Here is a 23,986-nt window from a genome sequence, read left to right as displayed (position 1 = left end):
GGGACAGCAACTAACAGGACCACTCTTCACAAAGTGTTTCCCCACCACCACCTGGGCTGGAGGAAAGAGGAGAACCATTTAGTTAGGAATTGAGACCAGCAGTCTGCCCTCCTCTATGCACCCCAAAGGTAACACACCACAAACCTGGTACGTTTATGGTTTTAAAATCTTGGAGTAAACAACTTATACTTGTGCCATAGGTCTCCTTTTGTTAAGAGCAGACCATCTTTAATACATTATACTTAAAATGTATTTTTACATTATATAATGCAACCTTAAAGCAATACCACCTTTAACACATTACGTTTTGCAGCATCCCTGTGGGATAACACTCACTTTGGGACCAAATTGACAGCAGGACGTGGAAAGTCAGTCCCAGAAGCAGCCTGCATCAAAGCAGAAACCTAAATTTAGGCCTTCCAAATCCCAGCCAAGGTTCCTCAAGGCTGGACCAGCTTTCCTCTGACCGCATGGGAAAAAAGCCAAGTCTAGGCAGCTCTCGGAAGCAATGTATGCCCCATACATCCCTCAAGGCAGGCATGTCCCTAACAGCCCTTCCAGAGTCTCTGTGTGTTGCCAAGTGCCACTCATGGCTATCTGCTAATCTGCCCAAAACCGATGCAGAAGTGGGTTCAGTTACCTGGCATGCTGCATTTAGCCAAAGCTCTGTGCCCAGCAAGGGGTTGTGGTTTTGTTGGGTTTTTTTCCTCACCAAGAAACTTAGTGTAAAACCGAGCCTGCTGGAGTCAGTCTTGCTCACTAGCGAAAAACCTCATTTTAGACTGAACAAAGGCAGAACCCACCTAAAGATGGGCACCTTTTAAAGAGCAGTGTGATAGACGCAATCAGCAAAGACCAGTCCACTTTAGCTGGCTGATAAGCACACAGATTTCTTGGTTGTAAACCTGTGTGATAGCATGAGTAAATGGAGAGACATCTCAAGTACTTCATCAGACTCACAGGGAGAGAGTAAGACATTCCCATCCTGCAGTCCCTGCAGGCAACATTGCCCCAGAGTCAACGAGAGCTGTGCAAGCCAGGACACAGACACGAATTCTGGAGTGTTATGTACCATGCATTGGGCAGAAGCAGTAGAAAAAGGCACTTTGAAAATCTCCCAGCTCAGTCAAATCAATTTAAACACAATAACAAATCTGAAGTGAACCAGGAATGATCACAAGCGCGGATTAAAACGATTTTCAGCAGCTCTGGCGCCTTGGTGCTGGCAAGCAGGAGGATATTTATCCAACCTATTTTGAGAGAGACGAGCAGGAAGGGAAAGCGATAAGAAAGCAGCAGAGGCGGAGACGTACATGTGCCCCAAATTGCGTTGTTCCTTTTGCTGCTGCAACTTCCTCTCAGGACAGCACCATTGAGCCTAAGAGCCCACAGCCGCCACGGACTCTGCTCTGTCCATTTTCAAGACAAAGGAGAAGGCAAGGAAGTAACTAACAGGCTTGGGAAAGTTAAAAATCCTGTCTTGAAAAGGAACCGGTCAGTCTACGCAACCCCGAATCAAGAGAGAGCAGAAAACCACCGAGAAAGCAGTGTAAAAATTCCATCTGATTATAACAAGAGCAGGAAACTGCCCAAATCTTCACTGCTTTTGCTTTCAAAATTGATGCGACACTTCCAGCAATTAAGCTGCGTGCAGAGTTTGCACCGGAGGCCACAGGCAGATAGCCTGGATTAACCCTAAATTCCTGGGATAGCCCAGGTTAACTCGCCTATCAGTGTAATAGACTTTTCTAATGGCTTTCTGGAGACCTTCCAGACCTTTGCAATCCATCTCTAGTTACAAAAGCATGCACCTACAGGAACCGTGCAAATGAACCCTGGAAAAAAACAGGTGACCTTTCCATCAACAGAGCCCTACCCTGCGCTCTTCTCCATCAACTCTGCCATAGCAAGCCCCTGAGACCCCAACGACCAGCTCATGAGCAAACTAGCCCCCGCACACAGTGCAGAAAATCTCCACGGATACACGAGAGAAAAAAGGTTTTCTATTTTAGCAGATCTCTTCAATCCTGAGGACAGCCAGCCTTCAAATCGGACTGCAAACACTGGCAATTTCCGTGGCTTCCCAAAAATACATACCAGCAGCTTCCTGTTACAGAAGGACAAATTCCTGTTTCTAAGTAGAAATTTTGTCCTTTTATTACCTCCCTTAAAAAACAGGGGGGATAAAGGGAAAAAAATAAGAGGAAAAAAATGGAAAAATCCTTTTTCTACTCCAATGCACTTCAAAGGAGAATCCCCACTTCACCTCCCACTAAGCTCCCCGATCAGAGCCTTCAAGTGTTGGCAGTTTACAACACAAACCAGTGAGCGTCCGAAGCAGGGCTCCCACTTCACACTCCACCGCTCCCACAGCTAGCAGAAGCAGCCTCTGCTGTAAATCTACTTTAAATCTCCACTCTCAGCCCTCAAACTACTGCCCTGGTAACCTCGCCATGCACAAACACCTCCTACCAAGCAATGAAAGTAAGAGCTCAGCAAAGCATCGGCTCCCAGGGATGTTGGGGCAATGCAGTACTCGGATTCCAGGTGTGTGTCGTGCACAAAAGAGACTTCGGCTGCTCCTGTCTGCTCAGGAAACTGCTGGAAATTACTTAACCTGCAGGAAAGCCCAGTATAGATGCTCTCATCTAGCATAAAAGCAGTTTTGATTTGATGGAGCTGAACTCAATTCTGCAACCAAAGTGGCTCAACTTCATTACTGCTACGTGAGTGCAGAGTATGAGTATCCATGCAAGAGCTGTATGTAAGGTTATTAATCCACTTTAAAAATTAATCCCAGTTCTTCCCTTTTCTCCCCATACTCCAGCTGGGAAGGGATTAAGCAAGACTGAGTTCCAAGGGAGACAACAGCAACGTACTGTCCAGCTAGACATGACTCCAGTCTCTGTGCATCTAAGCTGTGGAAAGCAAAGTAGGGGAGGAGAGGATGGGGAAGAGCAATTTTTCGCTGGGTGGAAGGGAAGACAAAAAAATGAGTGGAAGAGACTTACTAGGAGGAAGAATGTAGGGTGGGTGTTAGGAAAGCGGGAAGAATACAGTCCAGCATTGAGAGCTGGAGTCACCAGCAGTCTATCATTGATTTGAAATGGGATTTACGGTATCATCTACCCCCAAAAGGGCTGTTCTTACCCCACTGAGGCTCAGCATCCAACATATAACATGGCCTCCAAGTTGGCATACCTTGCCACTACTGTAGCACAAGCAAGTGGCATCTCCCTCTGCGGTTTATCATCCGCAGGCTTCGAGGGAAAGCAGCACCTACTTATTCCTGCCTGAGCACCACTTAACACTTTGGTTTGAAGGTGTAGGGACACACCACCATAAAAAAAAATAATAAGCCACAGTTGCCCCTGAAATGTGGCTCAGCTGGAAAGCTACTCAAACAAGCATTGCTAAAATTGGGACTTTCCTTGTTTTTTCAAGCAGCAGGGAACAACATGTTGGGCTCAGAGAGTTTAACAAGCAAGAGTCAAGCGGAAAAAATCTCTCCTTTTTAAGAGTTGACCACATTAACTTTCAGCAAGTTTCCGGGAGTCCTGCCAGGGCGCTGGAGTTTTGTATACTACGGAACTGTTAAAAATATTATTGTAAATGTTATTTTCAAAAAGCTTCAGAGGCCAGGGCTGGGGTAGTGTTAAAAACAACACCAAAGCAAATGAGATTGTTTTAATGGTGAGAATACAAACGTATGCATGCTGATAGCTCAGTCAAACAGCCTGCAGGCTTGGCAAAGATGGATTCAAATGCAAAGAGAAAGTGGTTGAAATATTACAGGTTTCCTCAGATCATCTCAACCTCATCCTTATAGTTTTGTCTAGACACTCAGAACATTCGACCCTGTGCACATAGAACTGCCCTGGAAATAGGATCCATATTGCGGGGCTACGCAAAAGAATAGCTAAATTTTGGTGACACTTCAGACACGTAAGATCCTACTCTCATGGCATTTTCCACTCAGGTTATCCAAAGGATGCACCACACAGGGGTAGTCAAAAAGTAGCCATTTAAGACCACGCATCTACATAGATATGGCACTTAGGGTCATGGTTTAGTGGTGGTCATGGCAGGGTTAGGGTAACGGTTGGACTCGATGATCTTAAAGGTCTTTCCCAACCTAAATGATTCTATGATTCTATGTTTATTAGCAAGCAACTGGGATGGACTTTTTGCAAACACACATGTAACCAGGCCAGGTTTGCAGACATATCTCTCCCAAGTGGGCTCAAGAGACAAACTTCATCAGCCAAGGTGAGGAGGAAAAAAACCTTTCCTGAGCATGCACTGATCAGGCTGCTAAGCAAGAAGTGACATCCATGCATCAACACAGCTCACGTAAGGAGCAAGCCAGTGCTCTGGGAACTACAGCGCATGAAACCCAACAAGCAATTCAATATGAATATTCATCAGTTGAGGTTTCTTCTCCCCATTTTTGGGCACGACACCCCAAAACTGCTTGAGAATCTTTTTCACAACATATGTTGCTTGGAGAAGAGATCTGTGCTTAAGAGCCATCGTGCACGATGCAGGCTACCTTTAGTCAGTGATGCAGCCAATGCAGCTGTATTCAACAGCCGATTCTAAAGAAAAATCTCCTGAGCCATCCTGTTGATTCCAGCACAACATGTACTTAGAATAAGAGCTTTAAAACCTGCAAGACTCCTGCTGTTAACTTCCATGACAGCTCTTTAAAACAGCCATCGAGATCTTAAAACCTCTCCCCTCTCAACACTTCCTCTTCACGCAAATGACTTCATAAGTGAAATGTTGCAGACAGCATGCTCCAGTAAGTGTTCTTGCTTTACAGTAATAATCCTTTTACCAAATTCAGTGAAATAATCAGAAATTTACACTGGCATATAAAATAGCTTTGATTTTGCATACAGATCTCAAACTTCTGGAAACCCATTAAAAAAGGAAACAAATCAAAAGGATTAGAAAGGACTCTTCTATCAGCAAAAATCAGACAACACAGCCCTATCAGGTCAGAGTTAATGTATTTTTATATATATAAAATATATATATATATTATATTTTTATATATATATAACATAAAAATAATATCTATATCTTTATATATATATGTATGTTATACATACATACATATATATATATATATATATAACAGACAAGTCAAGCAAAGCAAATTTCCAGAGAACACACGTGATCCCCACCTGATTGGTTTTTTACTTGCATCAAGGTCTGCACAGTGCAGAACTGTGTCTCTACTGAACTCACACTTGTTACAGAGGAACTGCCTCCGTCAGCAACTGGTGGAGTCAAACCAACTTGCAGACACCCTGATTACATCCCAAAGCCCAGCTCAGTCCCACCATACACTGTGCCTAAATGCAAATTTTTAAATCAGGCACTGAAGTGACAAAGTCTAAAGGATCCTCATCTCCTGCAACCCAGTATGTTCATCTCCCCAGAAGCCAGCCGAGTCAGGATTATTTAAACACACAACCCTGCCTGCTGAGGATGAAGGTCTGCAGCTAGAGAAGAGCACTGTTCTGCATCATTTCCCCTTTGAGAGGGCAAAATCCTGTCCTTGGATAGTTATATGTGCACTTACAAAGCAGAGAGAAACCCCGATGCAAGTAACACTAACAGAAAAGCATTTGTCTCAGAGCAAAATCTTTCCTGCGAAAAGCAATTGGGAGAAAAGCATCTGCGCAGCACCGACCTGCTATCCAGCATCAGAAATGAATAGTCTCTGTGAACGAAGCTTTACGCCAACGAGCTGCAAAGCCAATGTTGCGCAATGGAGAACGTGGCCTGTGAGCTGGCATCTGGACCAGGGACGAGGACACCCAGTTATCTGTGAGGATAATGACAGGCAGGAACCAACCCTGCCTCTGTAGCTTTGACCTCCAAGAGTATCAAACGCATTACAAACTTTATGACTGGTCCAACATGCTCTAATGGGGAGGTTAACGCTAAGTGACCAAGCTTTGGACCGGGAAAGAGGGAGGTCCATCTCATCCCCTAGGTGGGCAGCAAGACCTCGTGGCAGGATCAAGGCTTTGAAGCCACTGTGCCATCTTCCACGCTCATCCCACCTTCTAGCTGACCTGCTTTCTCTCACTTGCAATATCCTGCTGATAGCATACAGGATAACGCCTGTATCTCCTGTGAGTCGTCCTACCAGCCTTTGTATACCACCATTTACCCTCAACCGGCTGCGATCGATAGTCCCTCTCGCAGCCATCCCACTGCACAGCTTCCTCTTTAACAAGCTGCAGCCTCACCCCTGCAGCCTGTCTAGATTTGATTGATCACAACACGACTTTCCAATCGACTGCGAAGCCAAGGGCTGAGGACTAATTGACCATTTTCTTCTTTCTCAGCAGCTACCTGGTTATTTTGCTCCTTCTGCGTGGGCAATAAATGTGAGCTCCACAGCACATGGGGAGACCAGGACCTGAGGATTGGCCCCCAAGAGCCACCGCAGAATTTGCAAGGTCCTTTTCTTGCTCTTGCCACTTCTGCCACGCAATTCTGTATTGAGATTAAAACAAGGTGAGGATGCAGATCTCAGCAAGTGCTTGGTGGCAAGCGAAGATTAAAAGACATGCTGTGGTTTTGGGCAGAAGGACCATGTTTCTGCACAGCCCCAGGACACTGCTGTCTCCACGAGCTGCTGGCTTGTGCATGCCATCGGTGGGGTGGTGATGGGGTTATGAAACAGAAACACGTGGGTCAGTTTCCACAGAGGTTTTGTTCTCCTTGTCCTCTTGACTTGTAGTTTCACATGAACTCAAGTACGCTTGCCTTCACGTGTGACTGAACACAATAAAAAATTAGCCATTAGCAGCGCAGGAACCAGACTGGGCAGCACGCGGCCATACGCTCACACAACCTTACAGGTCCGTAGAGCATATGTATTGCCTGAAGCTCAAAGTCCTCAGGGCCTCCCAGGTCTGCCCTACCTCCTGCCTCTCCTGCCAGCCCTTCGCCATCCAATTTGCACATAGCTGTGGCTCTGCAGAGCCCATGCGCAGGCTGTTGCTTGCTCCGGCACACACAAGGCAGCTTCTTCTGGAGAAGGAGAAGCAACCTCGAGTTGCCCAAACTGTGCCACCCACAGCCATCGTGTAACGGTGACCTGCTCCCCAAGTGCTGCACCGACTCTCCTTCACTCCCCAAGCCCAGTGGAGGGAAGCAAAGATGAGGAAACTGAGGAAAAGGCAGATCTTGCCTCTAAATCCAGCTTAGGGCATTGCAGAGTGCAAGGCTGAGAGCAGGACAGCTCACCAAGGCCAAGAGCAGTCTGCAAGGGAGGCAGTGATGAGTAATTTCCTCTCCTACAGCATCCAGCCTGGTGCGGTGCAATGGAAAGTCACAGGCAGCAGAAGGCTGTGGGCCTTTTCGGCCATCTCGGAGGAAGTCCGACCTGAAGACTTTCAGAAGAGAGAAGCCCATCACCCTCGAGAGACTGTGGACCAACAGTCCAACCCCGAACCGTCATGGCAGCCGCACAACACCTCTGAACTGGAAGACCAGTTGCTCAGCTGCTCCAAAATCAGGTCACTTATTAGGCACAGTGGGGAAACAGTCAACTACTTTTAGAAGAAAGCTCTGGAGAAATACAGTTCAACTCAATATTGATTCCCACGGCCCCATTACAGACAGAATTAATTTCCAGGATGGAAAGAAACATATGCCTGCATATCAAAACAAAATACAGAAGCCTTTCCAGTTCTTCAGCTGCATTTCAATGGAAACCAGAAGGCTGTCACACGATGGAAAGATTTCAATTTTCTAATTAATCCTCCCTGCTGAGCGTTTAATGCCGCTAATTGATGAGGAGAGGCGGTGTCCAGACAGTATTTGCAATTGCTTTTTACATCTTTAGACCAAGTTTTCTCTAAATTAAATAATACTAAGGCAGATTTGCTCCCTGCATGCACTGTGCCCTGCTCCAGCTCCCTCCTTAGAAGATGTCTGGTTGAAGGAAGGGAGGCAAAGCCCATCTCAGAGCTCGTTTACAAGTGTTGGAAGTTTTCCTGGAAAACGTCATCTGCGATCCTGTCACTTCCACAGAACATGCCAAGAGAAAGACCATCGGTGCCAGGGACACAGTCTGTACCATGAAACACCCAGCCCCTACCCTCCACAGATCTAGGGGATAGCTTCTCCTGATTCAACAGAGCAATTGCTTAGCCAAGAGATGTCCCGTAACACCGCCAGAAAACCACACAAAAGGCACCGTAGTGTCAGGAAACAGATCATCGGGCCCCACAGCACAGCCCCAGGGGCCCAACACGGTGCCACCACCAGCAAAAACATCTATCTCACTGGTGGCAGAGCAGGCTTGGTTGCTCACCTGCACCACAGAACGGTCCTGGTCTCTAATCCTAAATATTGACTTCAAACTGCTTTTGACCAGGAGACACCTTTGGACCCAGCAGAGTGATCCTAAATGCAAAAGCCAACACAGTCTACATGAGAAGGCAGCTCAGCACATGCTTGGATGTGAAATTTCTGCTCCCATCCCCTATCTGTGTTGAGCACATGCTCTAGTTCTTCTCTGAATTAGTTAATTCAGAAAATTAGTTAATCTGTCCCTTTATACTCAGTGCTCAGTGATTTCAATCTGGGAGATGCTAAGTGCTCTGAGCTGCAAATGAAATTGGGGAGTGCGAAATAAAAAAAAAATACATGTGCATGAGGCCGTGCTATGGTTACTGAGGAGTAACAAACGAAGCAGTGTTGATGGTCCCCAAGCTCTGGCCTGAAACTCCAGCACTGATCTGTTTGTCATAGCAATAGCATTTCCACCTGCACCTTTCTGACATCTCCTCTGGGAGTCTTCACACACCACTGTCATAGATCATGGCCAACGGAGCCCAGGCCAGCTGTGCAGATGTCTAGCTGGCTGACCTCTCCTTACCAAAAGGCTTCTAATTTTTTTCCCCCTATTATTATTATTCAAACCACCTACTCCATCATAAATGTAAATTAAATTAGCTTATTCCTAAAACATTAAATAAAGACGAGCTGACGCCTGCACAAACTGAGTCCTAGCAAGTCAATGGGAAGGCTCCAAGCATTCAAAGCATGTCAAGTCTAGAGCTTTTGGCCCTTTTACTAAAAAATCCTATTGCTGCAAGCAGCTTGTGCACGTGCAAGTCAAGTCACGCGCGTGCAGAGTCCCTCACCTGCACAGGCTGGCTGCTACTCTTCCATAGTACCCTGAGTAAACTACTCCTGTCTGCCCAACAGCCTATTAATAAATATACACCAGGGAGAAAAACTGCACGCCAGCAGGGAGGTGGACAAGATGATCTAATAGGACCTTTTCCATCTCTTAACTTTTATGCTTAGTCACAGGATAAATATCTCCCACGTTGTAAAGAAACATGCTGGCTTTGCTTGCCTGCTTATGTTGGGAGAGAGTTGCCCTCTGAAGACATTTCGTTTTCTGGCTGTTATTTCACTCACGCTAACAGGACTTACCCAAGGAGAGTTAAGCAAAGGAGGACTCGCATTTGCCTGGCTTTCGGCTTTAGTGAGCTCCGAGGCACCCAAGCAAGTCCCCTAATTCCTGTCCCAGCAGCCACAAGCAGCGCAGGAACCTTGTTTCTGTATTATCAGAGTACTTGTGCTTCTCTGAGCACTCAAGCCTGATCTTGTCCAGCATGGAGAGGCACTCAATTTACTTTTACAGAAAGCAGGTTGGCAAGAGAACAGACAGCAAGCATCCCCTCCATCAACCAGCTAGGTCAAGCCTCCTGTGACAGACTGTCAGAAAAGAGCTGGGAAAAAAAAAAAAAAAACCAAACCCAAAAACTCAAACAAACCCCAACCACCCCAGAAAGGGAAATGCAGGGAACCAAAGGGTTTGGGCAGAAGAGAATCCAGTGCATCTTAGATAGTATGGCTTACATTGCAGTTTGCATTGGCAATGACTCATGCTACTAGCAGCAGCAAGGCCCTCTTCGTTTTAAAATGCAAAAGAAGTACAGCATGCAGAGAAAGGTCCAGCAGCTGCATTACTCCATCATCTCCAAAGTGTGTTCAAGCAAAGCATGCACCAATGTGCAAGGTTTCTACAAGTGACCATCCTCACACATAATCCAAAAAGCAACTGAGAGCCTCAGGATCACAGATTTGCAAATTTCACCACAAAAGAAAAAAAACCCTTTTCCTGCATAAATTCTAAAAAAACCCTACACACCATAAAAAATCCAAAAGCCACACAATCTGGATCTCTTGCAACCAGACGGACAGCAAGGGATGGGGAAGCAACGCTGGAAAGGGAGTCAGGAGTAGATGGTTTTGCTGTGTTTTCTAGTTCAGCTGCTGGACCACGGGATGACCCTGAGCATTGCCAATTCTCATAGGATTCAGTGTTATTCATAAGTACCCGCTTTCTGGAGTCACATGATTACATCAGAATCCACACTTCCTCTTTTTTGGTTAAAAAGAACTACTTGTAGATGTCAAAAGTTGAAGAAAGCAGTATAAGTCATGAAGTTTGAAATGCTCAAACAAAAAGAAACAGAAAAAATTATAAAGAAAGAATCATTATTTTAAACTTAATTATTTATTTTTTGGAGGAAAGAGTGTGATCCAGGATTCTTTTCCCCCAATACTATACACTGGAAACCTTACACTGGGCAGGGAATGACTTAATCTGGGAGCGGGGAGGGTCCAACATCCCCATCTGTAAATTACAGATCAGAAAATACAGCTTTCATAACACCTGCCTAGAAACTAGGTAGCCCCTTGAGGTACCCTGATGCTGGCCTCCCTAGTCAAAAGAGCATTACGCATTGGGGGACGATATGAAGGGATAGCAGTTTAAAAAAATAAAATAAAATAATAATACAGCAGAATAGCTTTCCAAATTTTGCTTCCACTTATTTTATCCAGCATCAAGCACGGTAAAGCTTTGGAAGTCAGCTATGCCAGCTCATCTGCTGGCATCCTCTGCTCACCAAAACTACCGGATTTACAGCCACTGGTGGGTCTTGCCCAGCAGAAATACCTTATGGTAATAACTAGTCTGTAAATAAGGATTTGACCTTCTGAGAAAGCCTTTGTTGGCTCTTACAGAGCTCATGCCATGCTGCTGCTGAGCCCTGGGGCTGTGCTTCAGCTCACTGTGCTAGCCACCACAGCACGTGGGCTGCAGCTAGCCACCACTTCAGAGTAATAAACTTTGGCCCCGCATTCAAATATCCACAAGCACCACAAAGAAGAGAAGACTGCAGGTCACATTTATTTCCTTTTTTTGCATGGAAGAAAAGATCTAAGATCTAGAAGCCTTACATCTGGGGTGTGCTATGCTATGCATTGAATACATTATATCTGTGGAAAAAGGGGGTAAACGCTACACTGCTGATTAAACCAGTGGTCTTTACCCACTCTGCCCAAAGCTAACTAAGATGCAGAGAAATTCAGAGGAGGAGGAGGAGAACAGGAAGGACCTGAGAAATCGCGGAGCAGACAGCGGTTTCTGGTGCAGGGTGCTTGCACGGGCAGCAACCCCAGAGCCAAGGCTGGGGGGTTAGTGTCTGCCACCCCATGGTTGACTTGAGCTCAACCGTGCCATTCCTCGAGCGAGAAGGATTTGCTTTTCACCAGCTGCGCAGCCAGAGACCATAGCAAGTCAGCTGTTCCTGCCTCGCAGGACACGCACAGGGGCAGAAAAAGGAAGCCTTGCTGTTCGCTGGCAAACATTTCTGGGTTTCTGCATTATCTCATCTTTGAGATTACGAGGAAGTGAGCAGAAACCTGTTCAGTCACATTGTTCCCGCTCACCCCTGGCCAACGGCCGGGCCATTACGCTTCTGCGTTCTTGCTGTTCCCAGGACAGATCTGCTGCCCCTCTGCAGCCCTCGGGCAGCTCCAGCCCGTTCCCGCAGCACGCCGGGACACGCTTCTGCCTGCCCCAGCGGCAGAATTCAACCACAGCCAAGCACTGGCAGAGAACATGCACAGCACGAGAGGTCGGTCCACATCTATTAAATTCCTGAACTCAGCTAACACTGCTGCATACAGTGTTTAACAAGCCTAACCTTCGCCCCTTCCACCACCTGCAAAGCACGGGCACATTAAATCCACCGCTCCACATATCTCCCTATTCAAACAATTACCTTCTGCCTACCAAGGATTACCCCTCCCTTCTCTCTGCCTGCTCTCAGGTGCCTGCAAAGCGGAGCTAGACCACAAAAGATACTGCAGAGGCTGCCGCAACCTGGCTGCAGAGGTGGCAAAACGCTTGGGGACCTCCTGCTATGTGAAGTTATCACAAAGCTATCGCCGCTCTGATTCTCCTCCAGTTAATGCTAATCTTGCTGCACTTGGTCCTCAGGGCTGTGAGTAGTGCTCCTGTCAGCCTGCGCAGACAAAACTGGAAAGCGAATCAAGGGTCTACAAATAAATAAATAAATATTAAAAAAAGAAAAAAAAGAAAGAAAGATTGACCAAACACTAAAATACCTCTTGCTAATACTCTGTCTTGCTGCATCACTATAGAATCAGTCCTCTATTTGAGCAAACATTATCAACAAAAAAAATTGATGGAATTATGGTTTTGTTTGCAGAATTTTCTCTGCACCTCCTTCTCCTTCCCCAGAAGAATTTGCTTTAAAAGAAGAATATCACCCATAGTGTTTCTGTGCTTGCTTATTTAAGAGGAAAAATACGGCATATGGCTCTGCAATGTTATTAGTACCTTTCCCCTTTTTACAGCAAAACACAACTAAGTGAGACATGCTACGAAAACTAAACAGAGACGTGGAAGCTACAGACCTTTTTTTTTTTCCCTCCCTTTTTCAAATGAAGTATTTTATTAGGCAAGCTCAAAAAAACAGATCACACATACAAAGAAACGAGTTTGGAAATCCCCCTCCCTCCACCCCCACTGCTATTTGCTAAGGAAACCAGATACCCCAACGCAGCCAAAAAATGATCTCAGCCATTCTTAAGAGAGCCTACAGTGCATTTTCATGAGTCATGGAAAGCAACAACTCGTTGCTTTGGTAATGCTAGGTAAGCAACTGGTCATCCATCCACAACCAGACTTTCAGCAGTAAGTCAAAGAGCAGACCTTTTCTTGACAGACTACGTCAGGGACAGCCCCAAAATAGAGTTTACCTTGCAGGAGGTTTTATAAGACACGCCACAAAGCATGTGCTATAAAAGCACTTGGCAAAGCCTTCAGCAGCCAGGATCCCCCATGGTCCCGATCCCTGCGTAGCAGAGGTGTTTCTCAGCACCCCATGCTCTCAGAGCAGGCAGAGATGCCCGCTATGGGCAGCGAATGGAGGGGGAAGCAACAGAGGCAGGGATTAGCGAGAAGGCGGCAAGTTCCTTACCCACACTCTTCCCACGAGCCGGAGCAGATAGGAAACCTGCTGCCTGCCAGCCCAAAAGCCAACGCTGGGGCAAGCAAGCTTGTAATAAGAATTGCAGGATGCTTCATCCACCAGATCCCTGCCAAGCAGGGGTCTGTGGTGACTGCACAGCACATACATACAGGAGTCGATGCACATATGCACACAGGTGCATGAAAGACATACTTAAGCTGAGGTTTTGGAAATCCAGCCCAAGACAGGTCAGGGAGGTGGGAGGTTCCCCTTCCAGCAAGGGGAGACCCTTTCCAACACATCCCACGTTTTTCCAGAAACACCTCCCACCTTCATCACCTCTTGACGACTCCCACAGCAAACACACAGCCACCACTGCCTGAGAAGCTCCCACAGAAGTGAGACGCCAACCTGCACCTCTCCGGCAGCGCACACTACAAAAGGCAAATCGACTTCCCGTGTAATGATGAACCGGGTAATAGAAGTCTTGCTCCATCTCGTCCAAGTCCCCAACAGCTTTGGGACTCTGTGGTGGCCCAGGATGAAAGCACAGCGTGCCACACCAGCTCCCTGGAAGAGCCTGACAGGCTTCCTGAAAGGGAAGTTCTCCTGCACAGGATTTCCTGGACATAGACCAAGACTTGAACTAGCTCGTCCCCAGCTTTCCCTCTAGAGATGAAGACAGTTGAAATCTTCAGCGCCTTTTGTGCTGGGTCCAAAAGCCAATTGTGTGGTCCCACCTCCTATAACACAAACTGCAAACAGAAAACACATCCTCACCCCTTACAGCCCCATCCTGAAGCCAACAGGGGATGCACCAGCTGTTCGTCACACCAGTAATGCTGTAGGTGAAGTTGCTGAAATATTGCGATGACTAAACATTTTCTCTTTTTCTTGAGCCATCAGCCAGGTAACACAGTGACACGCATCATGCACATGTCTTGGGGAGAGCATCGTGGAGAGCCCCAGCAAGCATCCCCACCCCAAACAAAAATAGGCAAGAGCGGGCATGGTTCCTCAAATCCTTCACGCTCAAGAGATCATTTCAGCCAAGCAAGGTGAAGCCATGCGAGTCTTCAGACAGATACCATCATCAGGATATGTAGAAAACAACACAGCTGTCCTTTTGTCGGAGCCACCCATGACTCAAGTCAGCATCCAGGAGCACTTTATATTCCCCTGGGCAGCACTGCCAAAAGTGACCATAGCACAAGAGCGGGAGCAAGCAGGCATCAGCCCAGGCCACCAGTGAAGCAGATCCCCCCAGCCAGCAAAGCCAGAGAAAGCCAAGGATGGGGAGCAGGAGAGAGCGCCGGGCAGTATGGTCCCACATCCAGGCAGCCCTGATGGTCCCGTCCCAGCTTCAACACCCAGAAAGCTGCAACAGGAGACATCAGCAGGGCTTCCCCTGGCTGCCACCATCAGAGGAGCAGCTCCTGGGAGTTAACAGGAGCCAAGTGCAGAGTTTTCCAGTAAAAACTCAAGAAAGAAGCATGACAGGACTTGCCCCATCATGATTCATCCAAGGCACTGCAATCGTCCCCCTGTGGCTACCGTTCAGATGGAATATACAGCAAGAGCACTAAAACGGCACCTTTCCCTACTTTTTTCCCCTCTGGCAAAACACAGCACAGCTCAGGAGCAGCTCTAATGCACCCTGCTGCTGCGTTTATCCCAGGCAGCAACAATGTCCAGAGCCGGACCTTGAACCTTTCAGTAAAACCAATGATGCAATATGCTAACCACAGCTCAATACAGTCTCTGTTTATCTCTTTTACTTGCCACCAGCACCATCCAAAGAGAAATAACTGAAATATCTTGCGTATTTCTCTAATGATTCTTGCTGCTCTGTTAGCACCGGCACCGAGGGACCAAGACCAAGGAGCAGCAAACGCATTCCACCAGTTTGTTAACTGGGTGCTCAGGTTTCCTGAAAGCCACTCTCCAAGTGGGAAGCCAGCAGGACTGCAGCAGAGGGACCGCTGCTGTATTTTTGTGCTGAAGGGCAAACAGAAGGCATCGAGGCTGCACCAGCAAGGAAAGCTTTCCAGGAGCTTGGCCCAGCCTGGTATCTTTACTGAAGGATGCTTCACCAGTTCAGCAAAACCAGCCCTGCTCCACAGCTCCACACTACATCAATGCATTGACCAGCCTCAAGAGAGGCAAGGTCCAGTCTCTGATCTCTGATTTCCAAGTACTGGTCATTCGTTGCTTACACACTCCCAGACCACTTTGCCCCACTGTCCCAGTCCGCACACCTCCTTCCAGCCATCCTCTTCCACAGCAACTACTGTTACTCCTGCTGTAGATACCAAGCGGAGTTATCAACCCATCAGCATCGCCCAGACATAGATAACACTATCAGCTGCCCTTTGTGGTGGCACTGCACTGACCCAGCAGGCAAAAAAGGGACAGTCCCCAACCCAGGGCACTCCCTGAGTAGTGGCAGAGAGGAGGAGGTGAGAGGCTGAAAGGAAGAGGGTATTTAAAACAGGGTTTCTGTGCACACACACGCCTTTCCTTCAGCTCACCTTCACCACCAACTATAACAGACCTCACCCTACACTTTCTCCCCAAGCCATTTTCCACAACTAAGCCTTCTTATCACAGCACTCAGGAGCTGGCAAAAGCCAGACGTGCCCATCACCCTGTGTCCACCACTCTTCTGCAGGGTCCTCATGCCTTGGGACAGGGAATCACTGCTGCCACCTTGCAGAGCAAAAGGTGCAAACAGCCCACTACGAAGAGATTAAATATCTGCTAGATTCTTTTAGGCTCTTATCATGGAGGGCGCTGCACTATTTCCAGTTTATGAGTAGACTATCATGATCTGACCTCTGCTCAACCACAAAAAACCCAAAGAGGTTGTAGCACAAAAGCACCAAGCAATCCAAGTAATCCACCATCCTCATTACAATGGACTTCCATGTAAGTATATAGAATAGAATAGTTCAGTTGGAAGGGATCTACAACGATCATCTAGTCCGACTGCCTGACCAATTTGGGACTGAAGGACAAGGACAACCTCAACAAGGACAGACCTCAACAGATTCCCCAAAGAAGTAGCATCTTCCTCCAAAACTCTGCATGGAGACAGCAGCAGCAGAACTTGTAGCACAATACAAGGTTCACTTTTGCACATGATGTTTGTTTAGGCTAACGCGTGTTATGTGCAAAATTTTCAAAATTTGGGGATTTGTGGGCACACGGAAGCTGCTGTGCCAGAAACTTTCACATGGACGTGACAAACGTAATTGCTCCAGGACAGTCCTAGTAGTGCAGGAGCACTCAAAGTATTGCAGAGGCCACAAACACCCTTCAGCAGTGTTGGATTTAAGATATTCCCATCTCCTTCACGAAGACTTCTTATCTCACAAATTATTTTCCCAAAGCAATTGTACAGAGTCTTTTTTTCCTCTGAATCATCTAGCTATCAATCAGATTACTTTCTTATTTAGCACATAAGCTCCTGGCCATAGTAGGTTTGCAGAGCGCCTCTAATCCACCCACCCAGGGCTATTTTTTCAAGCAACGTGGTGTTTAATCACTACCTGAACACTCAACCCATCCTCCCACCCCCTTCAAGGAGCTGGCCCGCACACATGCTGTTTATGCAGCAGCCCATGCAGTAGCTTGGCCAGTTCCTTCCAGAACCTGGCCCGTGCTGCCAGGCACGGCACGCAGCACACATTGCCGACCGGACTTTGTCCCACGCCGCTTCTACGGTGCTGAGCCAAACCCCGGCTCAGCTCCACCCCGGGTTTCATTGCTGTTGTGGCTTGTCCTCCCCGGGCTGCTCCAGATTATCTTGCAGAGTGGAAAGCATAAAAGTAGGGGAGCTTTCACGGAAGTGACAATTAGTTCTGCATTAAATGGCGGCCAACCTGCGTTTTAACTCAGGAGAGCAGGACAGGCTCCAGCCTACTACAAATTCTCATTAAATTCAGAGTCCCTTGGTCTCCACTAACATTTATATTAGGATCTTCCAGGCTAGGAAAAGGTGTTTGGGGAATGCATTTGGAAGCTGAATTCCCCTCTTTTAGGGGAGTACAGGTATACCTTTCACTCTTGACTTCTACAAGCCTCCAAAAGCCCAGCTCAAACCCTCTGGGTAGCCTTCGCAGATGTCGCAAGGGCTCTGGGAACACAAGGTGGCACCTGAGACCAAACACAGCGATGACAATAGCATGTCCCCACCCTGGGCCACAGAGATGGGGGAGCAGAGGGAAGAGCTGCGAGCAGCCACGGGGCTCGACTGTGAACGCACACCCTCAGCTCGCTGAACCCTTCCACCACGACTGCTGCGGCACCGGGTGAGCCGGCTTTGGGCCAAACTCCTCCACGGGTCCCCACCGCGGGCCATGCTGATGCTACCTCGTCCACCATCCGAGACTCAGCTTGGCCCCAAGCCCTGCGGCTCCCGGGAAAGCTCCTGGAGCAACAGCCCCAGTGCTAAAACAAAGCAGGGAGCTGCGTACCCCCAGCCTGCAGCCCCAAAACTCTCTGCTAGCCCCACTACAGTGTTCTTCTCTTGCTCTCCCTTCCCACGTAGTCAGTCTTCTGCAGGGAATAGATTCCCAGTGGCTTTGAAGAGCAACTACTTTTAAAGAGATCTTTGCTTTTTCTTTCTTTCATCATTACGGATGAGCTAGGACGGTCTGATTTGGTTGAACACCGGTGCCATTTTAGTGACTAATGGGAAGATTACTTGGCCAGACCAGATCAGAACTGCTGGACAGACAGAAAACAAACAAAAATGCCACATATCCATGCTCACGCGTGCTTACTCGCACCTTCACAGACAGAAAAACACTCGTCCATCTGATGCTCACCACAGCGTTCACATCAGATGAAGGCTCACACCACACGGGGTACGGGACAAGCCCGTAGAGACAGCATGTTTCAGGCACAACCGAGATGATATTCGTCATCTTTGCATCTCATATCACACTCAGCAAAGGCATAGACAGTCCTGACCCAGCATACACAGCCACATGCGGGGATGGGGAACTGCTCCTTGGAGGGACCCGCTGAAAATGCCTGGTCACCCATTTCCCCTTGTGGAACTTAAATAAGAAAATAAAGTCTGGGGATTGAGAGCGAACCCGCCAGGTTCAGGATCAGTATGCCATTTATAGCTTTTCTGAAAATTGTCTGAGGAAATAAAAAAAAAAAAAAAAAGTTGAATTCCATATTCCTCTTCTTATAGCTCCATAATGCATTTTCCATCTCCCTGGTGCACAGCTGACATTCTGCACATTTCTACGCACATTGCACTTGGTCTGTACTACGTGCAGAGAAGGGAGTGGAAGAGACTGAGCCCAGCAGCCTCCTGCTGCTGTCGGGCATCAGCGAGCCCCAGCCCGGTCGCCCGCAGCTCTCCTTTGCAGGAGCTGGGCTGCAAAGGGCTCAGCCACCTCCTGAGAAAGGCTGGCAGGTGGGATGCGTGTCCCTCTCCTGTGCTGGATCTCAGGATCTAAAAGAGTCCAGACATTTGTAGAGACAGAAAACGTGTTTCTTTAGACCAGATGAACTGTAATTGAGTATCTCTGGGTTTTTTTTTTTTTTTCCCCCCTTTTCTTTCAGATGATCTCCTCAATTAGAAGAGCCAAGGTAAGCTCAGAGCAATCACTCCCTCCTAACTCTCAGCGCTGAGGTTTGCAGCTTCTGCGTGTAGACAGGCTCGTACGCTCCAAAGCCAGTCTGCATTCACCAAGCATCTAATAAAAGATATCCCTTCCAACAGCAAACCCTGACTCACTTCCCTCTAGCCTCAACCAGCAGGTCTCCGACAGCAGGGCCAGATCAACCGGAACAGAATCATAGAATTTGAGTTGGAAGGGACATTAAAGATCATCTAGTTCCACCCCCCCCCACCATGAGCAGGGACACCTTCCACTAGAGCAGGTTGCTCAAAGCCCCATCCAACCTGGCCTTGAACACTGCCAGGGATGGGCCATCCACAGCTTCTCTGGGCAACCTGTGCCAGTGCCTCACCACCCTCACAGTGAAGAATTTCTTCCTTACATCTAGTCTAAATCTACCCTCTTTCAGTTTAAAGCCATTACCCCTTGTCCTATCACTACATGCCCTTCTAAAAAGTCCCTCTCTGGCTTTCCTATAGGCCCCCTTTAGGTACTGGCAGGCTGCTCTAAGGTCTCCCCGGAGCCTCCTCCAGGCTGAACAACCCCAACTCTCTCAGCCTGTCTTCACAGGAGAGGTGCTCCAGCCCTCTGATCATCTTCGTGGCCCTCCTCTGGGCTCCTCTAGGAGAAGATCCTGCCAGCTTTTACACTGGTTCCCATGTCCACCTGGGGAGAGCAGGGCTGGAAGCGCATCACCTTCCACACCGCAGCAGCAAACTCCATCCCACTGCTCTGCCGGGGAGCCAGACACACCGTGTGATCCTCGCCAGCATCTTCCCGATGGGAGAATTCAGAAAACACATCAAGTCCCAGCTGCCTGCTAACACCATGAAGCATCACCAAGCAATAGCAACATTTCAGAAAGGATGGAGAGAGGACTGTGCTCCTCCAGCTGCTGTAATCGCTGGCTCTTCGTGACGCAGTCTCTCCGTCCTGGATGAAAATCCAGACTACATCTCTCTGCATGAGCACACTTCCCTCATCTGCTATAACAGCCTCCAGAAAAAGAAACACATCACCCATCAGCACACGTTGACAGGGTAGAGCTGTGGGTTTCTGATGGAGATTTAAGAACCACGGAAAAAATTGCAGTACCAAAACCCATTTAGAGAAGGAAGGTATAAAAGAGCCTTTAAATCCACATGCCACCAGGCTGGCAGCCCATCCAGCCTTGTGTCCTGCCTCCAACAGAAGAGCTTTTACAAGCTGCGAAACCTTCCTAGGGCAAAGGCTGTGCCCAGCCATGGAGGTATGCTCCAAATCTGCAGGAGCCCTGGGAAACCTTGAACCCCCGTTTATAACTAATGTCAAATTAGGGGTTCTGGAAACTGGACCATCCAACGCAGGTATCACAAGACACAGGTAGTCACAGGAAAGCCCCCAAATGCAGCTGATCTCTGGCATGCCCGAGGAACAGCTTCCAAGAGCTGCACTCCAGGCACGAATCCTGCACAGAGCTACATCAAGCTGCACGTGCCGGACTGGAAATAAATTCACAAGGCGCCACAGAAGGAAATTCCCCCAAACCGCTCACACTCACCGAAGAGGCGAAAGAGCTTGACCCTGGAAATCCCTGGGATCGCTTTAACTCGCACAAATCTCAAGACTCCAAAGCCCAAGCGAGCCCCGTGCTTTCAGTCCCCACATCGGCAATGCGTGCAGACCCTGCACCGAACCAGGGGCGGGTCTACTTCCAAAAACCACCGGATTACACGACAGGAATTGAAGAGGAGGATAAAAGCAGCAGCAGAGGGGGGAAACCGCTCTCCAAGCTGTGTCACGGCCAGCGAGAGACGCGCTTGGCCACAGTGCACGACCTGGCGAGCCTGCGGGCGCACACCCACTTGTGTTGGCACACGGCTCCCCACCTCCGCTCCACTCCCCGCCGGGCCGCCGAGGGCTGAGGTTTGGTGCCGGCGGAACAAATCCTCCCGGAGCATCAGCCTGATTCGTGGCACAGCTCCCCACGACAGCCGCTCGCTCCGTCCAGGTGGAAATCCAGCTTCCCAGCTCCGCCAGCCAGCACGGTCACGTACGCCACACGGGTAACCGGCTTCCCTCGCCCACGGGGGTCCGTGCTAGCCGCAGAGCCTTTATCCTCCCCACTGCTCATCCCATCCTCCCCACTCGGGACAGACTCTGTGCAGGGAGGACTTTGCTCAAGGGCCGGCGGGGCATTCCCACAGCTCCCTGGCAGGGACACGACGCTTTCCACCGAAGCGGGACCCAAGTGACTGCAGCCAGCAACACGCTCGCTGGCTCAACAGTTTAAGGCATCCCGGTAACGGGACCGTCCGTTTCAGGGTCTAATCCTGGCGCTCGCTGTCAGGCAGCTGCACCACGGAGAGGCTTCCAGGCTGACTCACGGCACCAGGCAACAACCTGGGAGAAATAGTTAGCCGAGCGCGCTAACGCAAGGCGAGGGCTGTGCCGGGGGAAGGTAAATCCCCGAAGGGGAGGCAGGTCCTCCCCGTGCTCTGCACCCACGCACACGGCCCCCCCCCCCGGCTTCCCAAACGCAGCCGAGCTCTTGTCCCGGAGGGACAAGCTCCCGGTTGCAAGACTAGAAGGGGAGGAAGAAAAAGCCCCCGAAGCCAGACCCGGCTGCAAAAACTCTCGGTCACCACTGCGAAAAAGCCAATTAAAAAAAAAAAAAAAATTAAAAGAGCGAACCAAACCCGCAGCCCGGAGCGGGAGTAGGGATTTACCGCCCGCGGCGCGCCCCGTTCGCGGGATTGGGGGCGGTCGGATAGACTTACCGGTCCGGCGGCGCGGCTAACCGCGGAAGGCCATGCCGGGTGACTCGGAGGACCGCGGTCCCAACGCTTGGCTCGGCTAGGCACCGTTCGGTACGGTACGGCTCGGCTCGGCTCGGTTCGGTTCGGTACGGTACGGCGGCGGCAGCAGCGGGACGCGGGGCGGCGCGGGGCGGTGCACAAAAGCGGGAGGAAGCGCTGACGCGCGGCGCCGCCGCGGCCAATGGGATGACAGCGGAGGGGAGGAGGGGGGGGGGTTCGCGGTGGGCTGGTCCCGCCGCCACCGAGCGAGCCGCCGGTCCTGAGCGGGGGGGGGGGGCCGCGCCGCGCCGCTAGGGGGCGCCGCCGCCAACCCCACCCCCCCCCTCCGCGGCGCGGTGGGTTGGTTGGAGCGCGGCCCGTCCCGCGGGGCAGGGGGACTCGCACACACACACACACGACGGACTGGCATGGCCGGCCGGTGGTTGGGGTGAGATTCCCGTCCACGCAGCCCCGTTCGGTACCGGTGGGGTTCCGCCGGTCCCGTAGCTCGGATCAGCACCGGTTAGACCCCCTGGGATCTCCCGCGTTTGCTTTCGAGGAGGACCGATCCGACCAGCTGCGCTCCAGCTGGGGGTTTCTGAGACCTTCTGAAACGGGGGGGGGGGGGGGGGGGGGTGGGACCGATCTGTCGCGCTTAGGGTTAACTTGAAAAAACAGGAGATGATGAAAAACAGTGTTGAAACTTGCTGACTCCGGGAGATGGGGCTTCATGAGTTGAAGCCTTGGAGAAGCTGGTGAAACCTTGGGGCAACGCAGCTTTCCGCAGCGCCCGGCTCTCTCCACGCGGCCGGGACGCAAAGGTGGGGAGAAGGGATTGCTCTCTGATAACTCGGTTTGGGTTTGCCTCCTTTGGGGGGAATTGAAGCAAAAGCGAGCCAAAGTTAAGACCAAAGGGTAGGGTAGGCTCTCGACTGTTCCCGAGCTTTGCTCTCCAGAAGAGCTCGGGGCTCCATGGGCAGCTCTCTGTGGGAGGTAGAGCAGCCTCTGGGCTGCTCCGATTTACACCCACCTGTCCCAAGCCTCCTTTGTGTGTCCAAGTCCCTTTGGGCTTGACTCTCTGTACGGGGAGAGAAAGACGGCATAAAGGGAAAATTCACCCCTGAGCAAAGGGCCAACAAGAGCCTTGTGCCTGAAAGACGGGTGGATGTGGGGCTTGAGTTTTGTACCAGATATCACTCAGACTGGTGGGAAAGAGAAAATTCATGCAGACAGTGGAAAAAGTAAGTAAGAATATTTCTCTGATTATTTCCCTGTTTCCCCATTTAGTAAATGCGTTGTGGAGAGTAAGAGGAACAAAGTCAGTTCAAGATATTGGGGGGGGGGAATAGAGAAAAAAATGGGTGGAATCCTAAACCCAGACCTATTCCCCTCAAGTTTTTAAGGACTTGCTGCTGCAAGAAAGTTTGAGCCATTGCCTATAAAGGCAATAGAAACCCCAACCAGGGACCTCTCCTGAGAGATTCAGATCTCACATCCTCGTATACAATCGCGTGACCTATTAATAAAATCCATAGAAACCAATTCTGTATATACCAAATAACAGCAGATGGCTCCAGCCCAAACCGCTCTGGGTTCCCTCACTCCATAAATGATTTTACTAGGGCCAGTCGTGTTCTTGATGTAATTGAATAGGTTTCACTCTTTTCTCTCTCCCTCCCCCTCCCCAGAATATTTGTGCAGCTTACGGAGAGACATCCAGGGGGACTGAGCTGTTGCTGGAAGGAACCTCTGACTCCAGCTTGCCTCATCCGTTTGGGAAGCGGCGTAAGTCTATCCTAAGCCACCTGGCTTTGGGAAGGAGGTTGCCTTTCTCTGCACCTTCCCTCTAACTCTTAACAGCTTTTAATAAAATTCTGGTAACTTGGCACATTTGAAATGTTTTGGCTGCTGCCCATCGGGGATGTGTGTAATGAATTCTTGTGCTGCAGATGCCTTTCTGAAATAAATCACATGTGTTTACCTTGGGAACCAGGCACAGGACCCCAGGACTTCAGGTTCAAGTATTACAAGGCACTAAGCGACAAGCAGCTCCTTTAAAACCTCCTGGGTTTAATGGGAATCAGTTAGGCAAGCACCAATTACTGCTGAAAACTCCTTCCAAGCTGCTTCTCTGTTCTGAAGGTGTTCGATGCCACAGGAATCCCGCAACGGGGTTTTCAATTCTAGGGTGTTCCTGAACAATACAAGGATCGTCATGTGTGTA

At 49.3% G+C, this 23,986-nt stretch overlaps 1 protein-coding gene and 1 long non-coding RNA gene across 4 annotated transcripts in view; one reads left to right on the top strand and one right to left on the bottom strand.

Annotated features, from left to right (window-relative positions):
- The window catches only part of LOC115339806 (mitogen-activated protein kinase kinase kinase 3-like), an 83,240-nt gene extending 61,339 nt beyond the window's left edge, over positions 1–21,901 (bottom strand). For all 3 annotated transcript variants that reach the window (XM_030010298.2, XM_030010300.2, XM_030010299.2), the window contains exon 1: positions 21,745–21,901. The gene's annotated coding sequence lies outside the window, so the exon portion shown is untranslated. The remainder of the gene's footprint in view (positions 1–21,744) is intronic.
- Positions 21,902–22,565: 664 nt separating this feature from the next.
- LOC115339994 lies at positions 22,566–23,647 on the top strand. The gene is made up of 2 exons (XR_003922884.1): positions 22,566–23,003; positions 23,451–23,647. It is a non-coding gene; the product is annotated as an uncharacterized LOC115339994 (long non-coding RNA).
- Positions 23,648–23,986: the final 339 nt, after the last annotated feature.

This window comes from Aquila chrysaetos, chromosome 3, assembly GCF_900496995.4.
Source record: "Aquila chrysaetos chrysaetos chromosome 3, bAquChr1.4, whole genome shotgun sequence".
NCBI lineage: Eukaryota > Metazoa > Chordata > Aves > Accipitriformes > Accipitridae > Aquila > Aquila chrysaetos.
This window is presented reverse-complemented; position numbering and strand designations above follow the sequence as displayed.